The sequence below is a fragment of the Macadamia integrifolia genome, unplaced genomic scaffold (genome assembly GCF_013358625.1).
Source record: "Macadamia integrifolia cultivar HAES 741 unplaced genomic scaffold, SCU_Mint_v3 scaffold1423, whole genome shotgun sequence".
NCBI classification, from domain to species: Eukaryota; Viridiplantae; Streptophyta; class Magnoliopsida; order Proteales; family Proteaceae; genus Macadamia; species Macadamia integrifolia.
Window position 1 is genome coordinate 179576 of NW_024868198.1, and position 13092 is coordinate 192667.

The window sequence follows — 13092 nt, forward strand, 5'->3', positions numbered from 1 at the left end:
ACTTAGGCATCGGAGCCTTCTTCCCGGGGTCACCCTCCGGGCTTGTCTTTTATCTGTGGTTTGCAGGTTCTATTGAGCGGAAAATTTCGGTAACATTAGCCAAACACTTGTCGACGAGAACTTTAAAAAATTTTCAAATGGCACTTCTAGGTATCTCCTTGTCCCAAAGGTCATTTTACAGCCCTCAAAATCACCAATTTCATGAGTTAAAATTCTGCCTTAACATACTTTCAAATGTCTTCCTAATTTGTATACTTAAACCTAATAATTCTATAATCAGAAATTTCCCACCACCCATACTAATTTAATTGGAGCTTGACCACTATGAAAAGTACGGATAAGCCACACTCCTACTCTAATTCAGCTCAAGTGGGGAGTGTAAAAAATATCAGTGTCGAATTGGGAGCATTCTTACATGATTTCTTAAACCAAATTAGGTAATAACTCATGGCATGCATAAAACCCAAAACTAATTAACTGAATTTACTAATCCCACCTTCAATTACTAATTTATACCATGCATGCTAAAATTCCTCTCAATTGGGGAGTTCTCAGAGATGGGTAAATGCTAAATTAAAACCCTAAACTCCTACTAAATTTAGGAGTTTTTCCACCAAGTACAAAATAAATATATAGGGACAAAATTTTAGTCCCAAATATACTAAATTCCTAACCGAGTATGCTTCTTTCTACTTTAATTAACCTAATTCTTTTGCTTGCGGTCCCAGATTCCTAAATTTTAGGTGCCTGCATGCTTGAAACCTGGTTTTCATTCCTACTTAATGAAACTTCTGTACAGCATAGAGGGCGGTGGAACTTTATCTTATTGTGTATGTGTACAGTAGAAGGAAGGCTCTAGCAGCCTAACCTAGTTGCGTGTAGCATCAACTCTATGTATAGCCAGGTAGTAACAATTTTTCAAGCTTGAATCAGCTTGAGTTTGTAGCAATTTCAATCCTAACATCTGAACTTCTGGACCGCAGCTTCGCTAAGCTCCATGTGCTTGAATTACTATACTCGGTCATGATTAATAGCAGGACAGCAAATAATTCCAAAGATGGGTAGCAACCATCTTCTTGTACATTAATTTCCTTCCTTATAGCTTGTATCAGTAACAGCCTTTTGCAGCAGCAAGTGGGTTCATCATTTAGCCTTTGCTTGCACCAACAACCAGCAGTAGTAGATGTAGGTGCGGCAGTAGCAATAGGGGTAGTAGCTGCAGTCCAACAACCAGCAGCAGCAGTAGCAATAGGGGCACCAGTTGCAATCCATGTTCAACTGTCCCCCTCTCCTTCTTTTTCATCTTCTTAATGTTCCACCGTAGTATATAGCAGAATAACAACAGAGGCAGTATTGGGCTTTTAAGGTTCGGCCCTAAGGGTTGTTAAGGCCTGTTTGGTAGAACTAGTAGCAATATGGGCATCTGCAGCAGTCCAACAACCAGCAGTAGTAGATAAAGGTGCAGCAGCAGCAATAGGGGCAGCAGCTGTAGTCCATATGGAACAGCCCCCCCTTCCTTCTCCTTCTCCTTCGTACTATTCCACCATAGTATACAGCAGAATAGTGGAATAACAGAGGCGGTTTTGGGCTTTAAGGTTCAGCCCTAAGGGTCCTTAAGGCTTGTTCGGCTGAACTAGTCCAACTACAAAATTAGTTCTAAATTTTAATTTGAAAAACTAATTCTGAAACATAAATTATATAAAATTTAATTCCTTTTAATAAACCCCACCGAATATTGACTTATTAATTTGGATTTGGTCAACATGATGACCTCTACATGCTGGGTAGGTGCGATGCCCGTGGGTGTAGGCATGTGGACCCCAGCAAAAAATTCTAATTTTTCCAGCATTCTGCCAACAGAACTGGCTGGCTAGTTGGCAGTAGGGCATCCCACCAGTTTTCCAATTTTTGCACCACTAGCTATCCTAACCTTTGGGTTCTTGAATCCACCTATTATAGGACTGGTTCCACTCATTTTTGGCTATTTTTATACTCCTTCTTTAGCCCATGAATTAGCCAAATTCCCTCTCTCCCATTACTGTATATTAGGATCCTTGGCAGAGTAACCTACCTCCTTATGCCAACTAGGCAATAACACTAGGGTCAGTTGCTTCCAGTTTAGGGTGTTACAACATCATTGGTAGACTTCAAGTGCATAATATGTACTATAATCGTCTAAGGGTGAGAATATTTGTTCTATTATGCTAGGATCCCAATTCCTATGTTCTAATATTCTATCTATTCCTACCGCTCTCTTACTTATTTCTTATATTGGTCCGTCCGATAGGTAATTTGAAGATCATGTTTGTTCTAAACTATCTCGGACTCAACTATTTCATATCAAGAGACAAACTGATAGAAATCCTACAACGTTCTTATAAGTATCATAGCTAGACCTTCCTAGAGGAAATTACACTCCCCTCCCCTTTATGTTTCAAGTATTACACTTAGACCCCCTCCGAAGTTTGAAATTACAACCGTACCCAATACTGTTAACTCTGTTAGAAGTTTATGTTAAATGACCCATTTACCCCCTTCCATTTTCTTTATAAAACACTCTCTTGAGAGCCGATCGGGTATTCATTAATTTGGAATCCTTAGAGCAGTTGGAGGGAGAGATGTGCTAGACTCCTATCTACGATTGAGGGTTCATCAATTTATCCAATCACCTGAATTGATTGAGGTGCTCATATTATGAAGGTAAGAAAAACTCTTTTTCCTCCCTTCTTCCACCTGAATCAATTGAGGTTTCCATCCCAATTTACTGATAGAAGAAATACCCACTAGTAGTGATGCTTTTGTCTCTCTCCCTCCTCCCTCCCAAGTTGAAAACTTAAATTATTTTGACTTAATGTGGCAAATAACCCAACAAGAATCCTCCAAATTGTTTAAAAAATGAACGATTGTAGAAACACCTGTAGATTCCTTTCAAACAATTGAAAGAAACCCAGCCAAAATTTCTGCAAATATCCTTAGTTATTGAAAGAGAAAATGAAAATTTCAGGTCAATAATTTCACAGACAGTCCAGGAAGACAGCCATGATGAGGGAAAGGAGAAAAGTAACTGAAATTGAAAGAAGTAGAAAATATAGAGTCCGTTTGTATGAGGATGAAAGGGGGCTTCAGCCCTGCACACGAAATTATGAATAAAAAAAGCTTTCAGCTCAAATAGTTCTGTAGATCTCAGACCAGTCTTTGTGGATTCGAGAGGGATTCTTGCTTAGTGGATACTACGTGGATTACTGTGGGATTCAGCATAGGATCAGGTGGGATTACTAGTTCATATTCTTCTTTTCATCTCTCCATCGATCAGGTTAGTTTTGGGCAACTTTTCTTTACCATGTGCAAGTTATTTCTCTCTCTCTCTCTCTCTCTCTCTCTCTCTCTCTCTCTCTCTCTCTCTCTCTCTCTCTCTTTCTCTCTCTCTCTGTTATCTTGATTCTAGTTGCTCTAATTTCATTCTGTTCTTCTAATTAGTGTCAGGCTTTCAGCCTTAGTTTATCGTTATTTTCTATTCTGTTTTTCCTGTTCCTTATTCTAGTCTCAGATCTGTTTCAAACCTTAAAATCCCATTGATTTCTAAGAGTCCAACATCTACTCTGTTCTTACAATTCTCATTTCTGGTTCAGTTCTCTCAATCCTGATTTCAGACAACTGATGAGCTCTCTTATTGCTGTTATTCCATTACATCAGATCTATATCAGATTCTGTTTTGAACCATTAAGAGCATGCTATCGAATTCTTGTTTTCTGTCAGAATTTTAGTTTCTTATCTTAAGAAACTAAAATTCTGACTGACCATCAACCTTGATGTTTGCACTGAAATTATCAAAAACAGTTGGAAAATAATCCTGCTCAGAAAACAAAAATCAAACAGAACCCATACGAAATCAAATGCGCTTAACATAAAAACAAAAGCAAAAGGGCACACACAGCCAAAGAAGGGGGAGGTGGGGGGGGGGGGGGGGGGGGGGGGGGGGGGGGAAGAGAGCACTTGGGAAGGTATTGCTAGTGTAGGAGATTAGAAGACGAGTCTTCCCAACAGCTCCATCTCTAACCGTAACACACTTGTTGAACCTGGAAGTGCTTATCTCATCATTCCCAGCAAGCTCTGAACCTAAATCATAAAACAGGAAACTCAAACCCACAACCATCCTGATCACCTACATTCAATTGTTGCCAGCAAGGTGTAGGGTGCAGCTGCTGTTGCCGGTGGTCACTCCTACAACAAGTTCAATTTTCTCTTTCTCTCTTTCTTTATTTTTTTCCCCTTTCTTTGTGTGTGATCATGCAGAGGCAATAACCAAGGTGACCGGTCTTTTCCGCAAAGCGGTTTCGAGGGTTTTAGCTTCGACCTCAACGATGGTACGCTCTCGAGCTCACTCGTCTGAAGCTTAATCCCAATAGGTTAAAGCCAAGGCACACGATGCTTGTAGAAACAAAGACAAACCCCAGAAGGGCAGTAATAATTTAGGGGTATTTTGGGGCTTTTAGAAAAATTGTAATACACTTAACGGTTCTACACTCATGATCAGGGTATGATTGATAGAATCTAGAACTTACAAGGGAGGGGAGTGCAATTTCCTCAACCTTCCTAATTACTCGGATTACTTGTCAAATAATTTGCATAACTTCTAAGTAATTGAGTACTTTTCATATAATTACAGCTCTTTCAAGTTATTGAGTGTACTTGTCATGAGATCTACGACCTATCATCAGATGGTGATCACTCAATCAAAAGCTCACCAGTCCACATCGGCAAGGATGGAAAACAGCCAACCAATGAGAAGAGCCACCGACCACTATATAAAGAAGACTTAAACTGTTTTTTAGGGTAAGACACTCAGAACACTCAGAGCTTTGCCTACTCACCCTTCTATTTTTGTCATAATACTGACTTAGGCATTGGACCCTTCTTCCTGGGGTCACTATCCGGGCCAGTTACTCATCTGTGCTTTGCAGGTTCTAACTGAACGGGAAACTTCATCAACGTTAGCCGAACACTCAAAGACGAGCACTTTGGAAATTATCCGAACGACACTTTCAGCCCTCCACATCTGTTTCGGTTGAAAATCCCAACAAGTATGTCTCTTACCAATTGCTCATATAATTTCAACGCATTTAAATTTGAGTTTATAAATCGGCTTCTATTGTTTTTGGTCGTCAGGGATCATAACACTCAGAACACTCAAAGCTCTGCCTACTCACCCTTTAAATTTTTTCAGAATATTGACTTAATCATCGGTGCCTTCTTCCCAGGGTCACCCTCTGGGCCAGTTTCTTATCTATGATTTGTAGGTTATAATTGAGCAGGAAACATCATCAACATTAGCCAAACACTAGAAAGATGAGCACTTTGAAAATTAGCCGAATGATGCTTTCAGCGTTCCACATCCGTCTTGCCTGAAAAGCCCAACAGATATGTCTCTTACCGATTGCTAATACAATTTCAGTACATTTAAATTTAAGTTTACGTATCAACTTTTTTTGTTTTGTGGCTCTTAGTCATCAGGGATTATATACCTACACACAATTGGTCAATATGAGATTAGTTTGGCCAAAATTCACAAATATTGAAGTTTCCTAGGAAATTTTACTCTTTGGAGTCGGTAATAGCGAAATGATGCCGAAACTCAATATATGGTTGAACTTTCCTTATAATTACAGTTCTCTTATTGATCACTTACAATCAATAGAAAAGGTTCGTACGAAACATAATGGAGCTTATAATTACTGAGAGCAAGTACGTCACCTAATACAAAAGGGCATCACAGGGAGAATGCTCATTAATTTTTTCACAATTTAAATGTACAAGAAAGTTTTTTTTTTTAATACAAATTCATACATTCGTTACTTATCCCTCTTGGTCTTGCCGCACTTCCCTCATAACATCCTCATCTCTGCTATACTTAGAGATGAGGATGTTAAGTGGGATCCTCATCTTTGGGCGTAGTAGAAATGACGATGTTATGTGTGATATGCGACAAAATCAGGAGGGATAAATTAAGGAATGATTGCATGAGAAGCTAAGTAGGGGTCACACCAACTCAAGACAAGCTCCGTGAGAGCCAGTTGAGGTGGTATGGTCTTATTCCACAGAGACTTATATAAGCCTCAGTTTGAAAAAATGACCGAATGCAAATATAGGGTTCCAGAAGAGGTAGGGGCAAACCTAGAATTACTATCAATAAGTGGTAAGGATATATATGTATATGGAAAGAAAAATTAGCTACCGGACGATGTGCAAATTGGTTGGTATCAGGTTGCACACAAATCTTGCAACATTCTTATAAGTATTATTGCTAGACCTTCTTAAGTTACTGTGATGACTTTTCATATAATTTGTATGTATTTTTAAGTTGTTGAGAGTACTTTTCATATAATTTGCAGCTCTTTTAAGTAATTGAGTCTACTTATCATATCTGAGATCTGCCACCTTAGTAAGAATGGTGATCGCTCGATCAAAAGTTCACGAGTCCACACCAACAAGGATAGCAACCAGCCAGCCAATGGGAAGAGACACAGGCCATGATGTAAAGAAGATTTAAACTTATTTTATAGTATGACACTCAGAAGACTCAGAGCTTTGCCTACTTACTCTTCCATTTTTATTAGAATATTGACTTGGGCATAGGAGCCTTCTCTCGAGGTCACCCTCCGGGCTAGTTTTAAACTGTGGTTTGTTGGTTCTATTGAGCAGAAAATTTCTGCAACATTAGCCAAACACTCGTAGACGAGAACTTTAAAAATTAGCTGAATGACACTTGTAGTTATCTTCTTGTCCCTAGGGTCATTTTACAGCCCTCAAAATCACCAATTTCATGAGTTAAAATTCTACCTTAGCATACTTTCAAATTTCTTCCTAATTTGTATACTTAAACCTTATAATTTTGTAATAAGATATTTCCCAGCTCCTATATTGATTTAATTAGAGCTGGACCATTGTAAAAATTATGGATGAGCCACACTCCATCTCTAATTCAGCTCAAGTGGGGAGCATAAAAAATATCATTGTCGAATTGGGAGCATTCTTAGAAGATTTCTTAAACAAAATTAGGTAAGAACTTATGGCATGCAGAAAACCAGAAACTAATTAATTAAATTTACTAATCCCACCTTTGATTAGTAATTTATACCATGCATGCTAAAATTCCTCCCAATTGGGGAGTTCTCAGAGATGGGTAAATGCTAAATTAAAACCCTAAACTCCTACTAAATTTAGGAATTCTTCCGCTTAGTACAAAATATGTATATAGGGACTAAATTTTAGTCCCAAATTTACTGAATTCCAAACCTAGTATGCTTCTTTGTACTTTAATTAACCTATTTCTTTTGCATGCAGTCCCAGATTCCCAAAATTTGGGCGGCCGCATGCTTGAAGCCCTAACCGGTTTTCATTCCTACTTCATGAAACTGCTGTACAGCATATATGGTGGTGGAATATTATCTTATTGAGTATGTATACAGCAGAAAGAAGGTTCTAGAAGCCCAACCTAGCTGTGTACAACATCAACTCTATGTACAGCCAGGTAGTAGCAATCTACAAAGCTTGAATCAGCTTTAGTTTGCAGCAATTTCAGTCCTAGCAACATCTGACCTTCTGGACAGCAGCTTTACTAAGCTCCATGTGATTGAATTACTATCCTCAATCATGATTACTAGTAGAACAACAGCTTATTCCAAAGATGGGCTGCAACCACCTTCATTTACAATAATTTCCTTCCTTATAGCTTGTATCAGTAGCAGCCTTATGCAGCAGCAAGAGGCTTCATCATTTAGCCTTTGCTTGCACCAACAACTAGCAGTAGCAGATGAAGGTGCGGCAGTTGTAATAGGGGCAGAAGCTGCAGTCCAACTACCAATAGCAGCTGTAGCAATAGGGGCAGCAGCTACAATCCATGTTCAATTGCGCCCCCTCTCCTTCTTCTTCATCTTTTTAATGTCCCACCGTAATATATAGTAGAATAATGGAACAACAGAGGCAGTTTTGGGCTTTTAAAGTTAAGCCCTAGGGGTTGTTAGGGCCCGTTTGGCAGAACCAGTAGCAATATGGGCAGTCGTTGCAGTCCAACAGCCAGCAGTAGTTGATAAAGGTGCAGCAGTAGCAATAGGGGCAGCAACTGCAGTCCATGTGCAACAACCCCCCTCTCCTTCTCCTTCTCCTTCTCCTTCTTACTGTTCCACCATAGTATCCAGCAGAATAATGGAATAAAAGAGGCGGTTTTGGGCTTTTGAGGTTCATCCCTGAGGGTCCTTGAGGCTTGTTTGGATGAACCAGTCCAACTACAAATTTAATTCTAAAGTTGAATTCTAAAAACTAAATCTAAAACATAAATTGTATAAAATTTAATTCCCTTTAATAAACCTTACCAAATATTGACTTATTAATTTGGATTTGGTCAGCATAATGACCTCTAGATGTTGGGTAAGTGCAATGCCCATGGATGTAGGCATGTGGGCCCCAACCAAAAATTCCAATTTTTCTTGCATTCTGCCTGCCGGTTCGGCTGCCCAGTTGGCAGTATGATATGCAGGTAGTTTGCCAAATTTTACACCACTAGCTGTCCTAACCTTTGGGTTATTGAATCCTCCCATTGTAGACTGGTTCCACTAAATTTTTGCTATTTTTATGCCCCTTCCTTAGCCCATGAATTAGCAAAATTCCCTCTCACCCGCTACTCTATATAGGGATCCATGGCAAAGTAGCCTACCTTTTTATGCCAACTAGGCTATAACACAAGGGTTAGTTGCTTCCAGTTTATGGTGTTACAACATCATTGGTAGACTTTAAGTGTATGATATGTACTACGCTCGTCTAAGGGGGAGAATATTTGTTCTATTGTGCTAGGAGATCAATTCCTATGTTATAATATTTTGTCTAGTCTTATCGCTATCTTACTTATTTCTTATATTGGTCCGTCCGATAGGTAATTTGAAAAACATGTTTGTTCTAAACTGTCTCGGACTCAACTATTTTTTATCAAGATTCAAACTGATAGAAATCCTACAATGTTCCTATAAGTATTATAGCTAGACCTTCCTAGAGGAAACTACACTCCCCTCCCCTGTAAGTTTCGAGTATTACACTAATACCCGATCCGAAGTTTGAAAATACAACCGCACCCTATACTGTTAACTCTATTAGAAGTTTATGTTAAATGACCCATTTACCCCCTTCCCCTTTCTTTATAAAGCACTCTCTTGAGAGCCAATCGAAGGTTCATCAATTTGGAATTCTTGGAGCCGTTGGAGGGAGAGAGGTGCCTAACTCCGACCTCCGATATCCGATCGAGGGGTCATCAATTTGTCCAATCACCTAAATCGATTGAGGTGCTCATATTATGAAGGTAAGAACACCTCCTTTTCCCCCCCTTCTTCCACCTCTTTTTCCCCCTTCTTCAATCTAAATCGATTGAGGTTTCCATCCTAATTTACTGATAGAAGAAATACCCACTGGTAGTGATGCTTTTGTCTCTCTCCCTCCTCAATCCCAAGTTAAAAGCTCAAATTATTTTGACTTAATGAAGCAAATAAACCAACAAGAATCTTCCAAATTGTTTCAGAAAGGAACTATTGCAGAAACTCCTGCAGATTCTGTTTAAACAATTGAAAGAAAACCATCAAAAAATTCCGCAAAAATCCTTGGTTGTTGAAAGAGAAATTGAAAATTTCAGGTCAATAATTTCACAGACGGTCCAGGAAGACACCCACGATGAGGGAAATGAGAAAAGAAACTAAATTTGAAGGAAGTAGAAAATGTAGAGTCCGTTTGTATAAGGATGAAAGGGGCTTCAGCCCTGCACACGAACTTATGATTAAAAAAAGCTTTTAGCTCATTTAGTTCTATAGATCTCAGACCAGTCTTTGTGGATTAGAGAGGGATTCTTGCTTAGTGGATTCTAGGTGGATTACTGTGGGATTCAGCATAGGATCAGGTGGGATTACTAGTTCATATTCTTCTTTTCATCTCTCCATCGATCAGGTTAGTTTTTGGCAACTTTTCTTTACCTTGTGCAAGTTATTTCTCTCTCTCTCTCTCTGTCATCTTTATTCTAGTCACTTTAATTTCATTCTGTTCTTCTAATTAGTGTCAGGCTTTCAGCCTTAGTATATCGTTATTTTCTATTCTGTTTTTCTTGTTCCTTATTCTAGTCTCAGATCTGTTTTAAACCTTAAAATCCCATTGATTTCTAAGAGTCCAACTTCTACTCTGTTCTTATAATTCTCTGTTCTGGCTCAGTTCTCTCAATTCTGATTTCAGACAACTGATGAGCTCTCTTATTGCTGTTATTCCATTACATCAGATCTGTATCAGATTTTGTTTTGAACCATTTAGGGCATGCTATTGAATTCTGGTTTTCTGTCAGAATTTTAGTTTCTTATCTTAAGAAACTAAAATTCTGACTGGCCATCACGATAAGAAACTAAAATTCTGACTGGCCATCAACCATGACGTTTGCACTGAAATTATCAAAAACAATTGGAACGTAATCCTGCCCAGAAAACAAAAATAAAAAAGAACCCATAAGAAATCAAATGCGCTCAACATAAAAACAAAAACAAAAGAGCACACACAGCTAGAGAAGGGGGAGGTGGAGGGGGGAAGAGAGTATACATGGGAAGGTGTTGATAGTGTAGGAGATTAGAAGACGAGTCTTCCCAACAGCTGCATCTCCTACCGTAACACACTTGATGAACCTGGAAGTGCTCATCCCATCATTCCAGCAAGCTCTGAACCAAAATCATAAAACAGGAAATTCAAACCCATAACCATCCTGATCACCTACAATCAATTGTTGCCGGCAAGGTGTAGGTGCAGCTGCTGTTGCCGGTGGTCACTCCTACAATAAGTTCAAGTCTCTCTTTCTCTCTCTCTTTATTTCTTTCCCCTTTCTTTGTGTGTGATCTTGCAGAGGCAACAACCGTGGTGACTGGTCTATTCCGAAAAGCGGTTTCAAGGGTTTTAGCTTCGGCCTCAACGATGGTATGCTCTTGAGCTCACACCTCCGAAGCTAAAGCACAGCAGGTTAGAGCCAAGGCACACGATGCTTGTAGAAACAAAGACAAACCCCAAAAGGACAATAATAAGTTAGGGGTATTTTGGGGCTTTTGAAAAAATTGTAATACACTTAACGGTTCCTCACTCACGGTCAGGCTACGGTTGATAGAATCTAGAAGTTACAAGGGAGGGGAGTGTAATTTCCTCGACCTTCCTAAGTCACTTAGATTACTTGTCATATAATTTGCATAACTTCTAAGTAATTGTGATTACTTTTCATATAATTACAACTCTTCCAAGTTATTGAATGTACTTATCATATATGAGATCTTACATCTCATCTCAGATGGTGACCACTCAATCAAAAGCTTACCAGTCCACATCGGCAAGGATGGCAAACAGCCAACCAATGAGAAGAGCCACTGACCACTATATAAAGAAGTCTTAAACTGATTTTTAGGGTATGACTCTTAGAACACTCAGAGCTTTGCCTACTCACCCTTCTATTTTTGTCAGAATACTGACTTAGGCATCGGAAACTTCTTCCTGGGGTCATCCTCTGGGTCAGTTTCTTATCTGTGATTTGCAGGTTCTAACTGAGTGAGAAACTTTATAAAGATTAGCAGAACACTCATAGATGAGCACTTTGGAAATTAGCCGAACGACGCTTTCAGGCCTCCACATCTGTTTTGGTTGAAAATCCCAATAGGTATGTCTCTTATCAATTGCTCATATTATTTCAACGCATTTAAATTATAGTTTGTATATCGACTTCTATTGTTTTGTGGTTTATTGTCATCAGGGATCATAACACTCAGAACACTTTGAGCTCTGCCCACTCACCCTTCAAATTTTGTTAGAATATTGACTTAGGCATCAGTGCCTTCTTCCCGAGGTTACCCTCCAGGCCAGATTCTTATCTGTGATTTACAGGTTGTAACTGAGTGGGAAACTTCATCAACATTAGCCAAACACTTGAAGACGGGCACTTTGAAAATTAGCCGAATGATGCTTTTAGCTCTCCACATCTGTCTTGCCTGAAAATCCCAACAGATATGTTTCTTACCGATTGTTAATACAAATTCAATACATTTAAATGTAAGTTTACGTGTCGACTTCTTAAGTTTTGTGGCTCTTAGTCATTTATCCCTACAGGGGTTATATACCTACACGCACTTGATCAATATAGGATTTGTTTGGCCAAAATTCATAAATATTAAAGTTTCGTAGAAAGTTTTACTCTTTGGAGTCGGAAGTAGCAAACTGATGCTGAAACTCAATATATGGTTGAACTTTCCTTTTAATTGTAATTTTCTTATCGATAACTTACAATCTATAGAAAATGTTTGAGCGAAACATAATGGAGCCTGTAATTACTGAGAGCCAGTACATCACGTAATACAAAAGGGCATCACAGGGAGAATGCTCATTAATTTTTTCACAATTTAAATGCATAAGAAAGACTTTTTTTTTAATAATAATTCATACATTCGTTACTTATCCCACCAGGTCTTGCCGCACTTCCCTCATAACATCCTTATCTCTGCTATGCCTAGAGATGAGGATGTTATATGGGATCCTCATCTTTGGGTGTAGTAGAAATGACGATGTTATGTGCGAAATACGACAAAATCAGGAGGGTTAAATTAAGGAATGATTGTATGAGAAATTAAGTGGAGGTCAAAACGACTCGAGACAAGCTCCATGAGAGCCATTTGAGGTTGTATGGTCATATTCCACGGAGACTTATATAAGCTTCAATTTGGAAAAATTACTGAATGCAAATAGAGGGTTCCGGAAGAGGTAGGGGCAGACCTAGAATTACTATCAACAAGTAGTAAGGAATATATACATATGGAAAGGAAAATTAGCTGCTGGATAATGTGTAAATTGGTTGGTATCAGGTTGGCACAAATCTTGCAATGTTCTTATAAGTATTATTGCTAGACCTTCTTAAGTTACTAAGATTACTTTTCATATAATTTGCACTTATTTTTAAGTTATTGAGAGTACTTTTCATATAATTTGTAGCGCTTTTAAGTTATTGAGAGTACTTATCATATATGAGATCTGCCACCTCAGTTAGAATGGTGA

At 38.7% G+C, this 13092-nt stretch overlaps 1 long non-coding RNA gene across 1 annotated transcript; it reads left to right on the forward strand.

Moving 5' to 3' along the window:
* The first annotated feature begins 9282 nt into the window (after positions 1–9282).
* LOC122063692 lies at positions 9283–12189 on the forward strand. The gene is made up of 4 exons (XR_006135442.1): positions 9283–9981; positions 11345–11459; positions 11567–11707; positions 11801–12189. It is a non-coding gene; the product is annotated as an uncharacterized LOC122063692 (long non-coding RNA).
* The last annotated feature ends 903 nt before the right edge of the window (positions 12190–13092 follow it).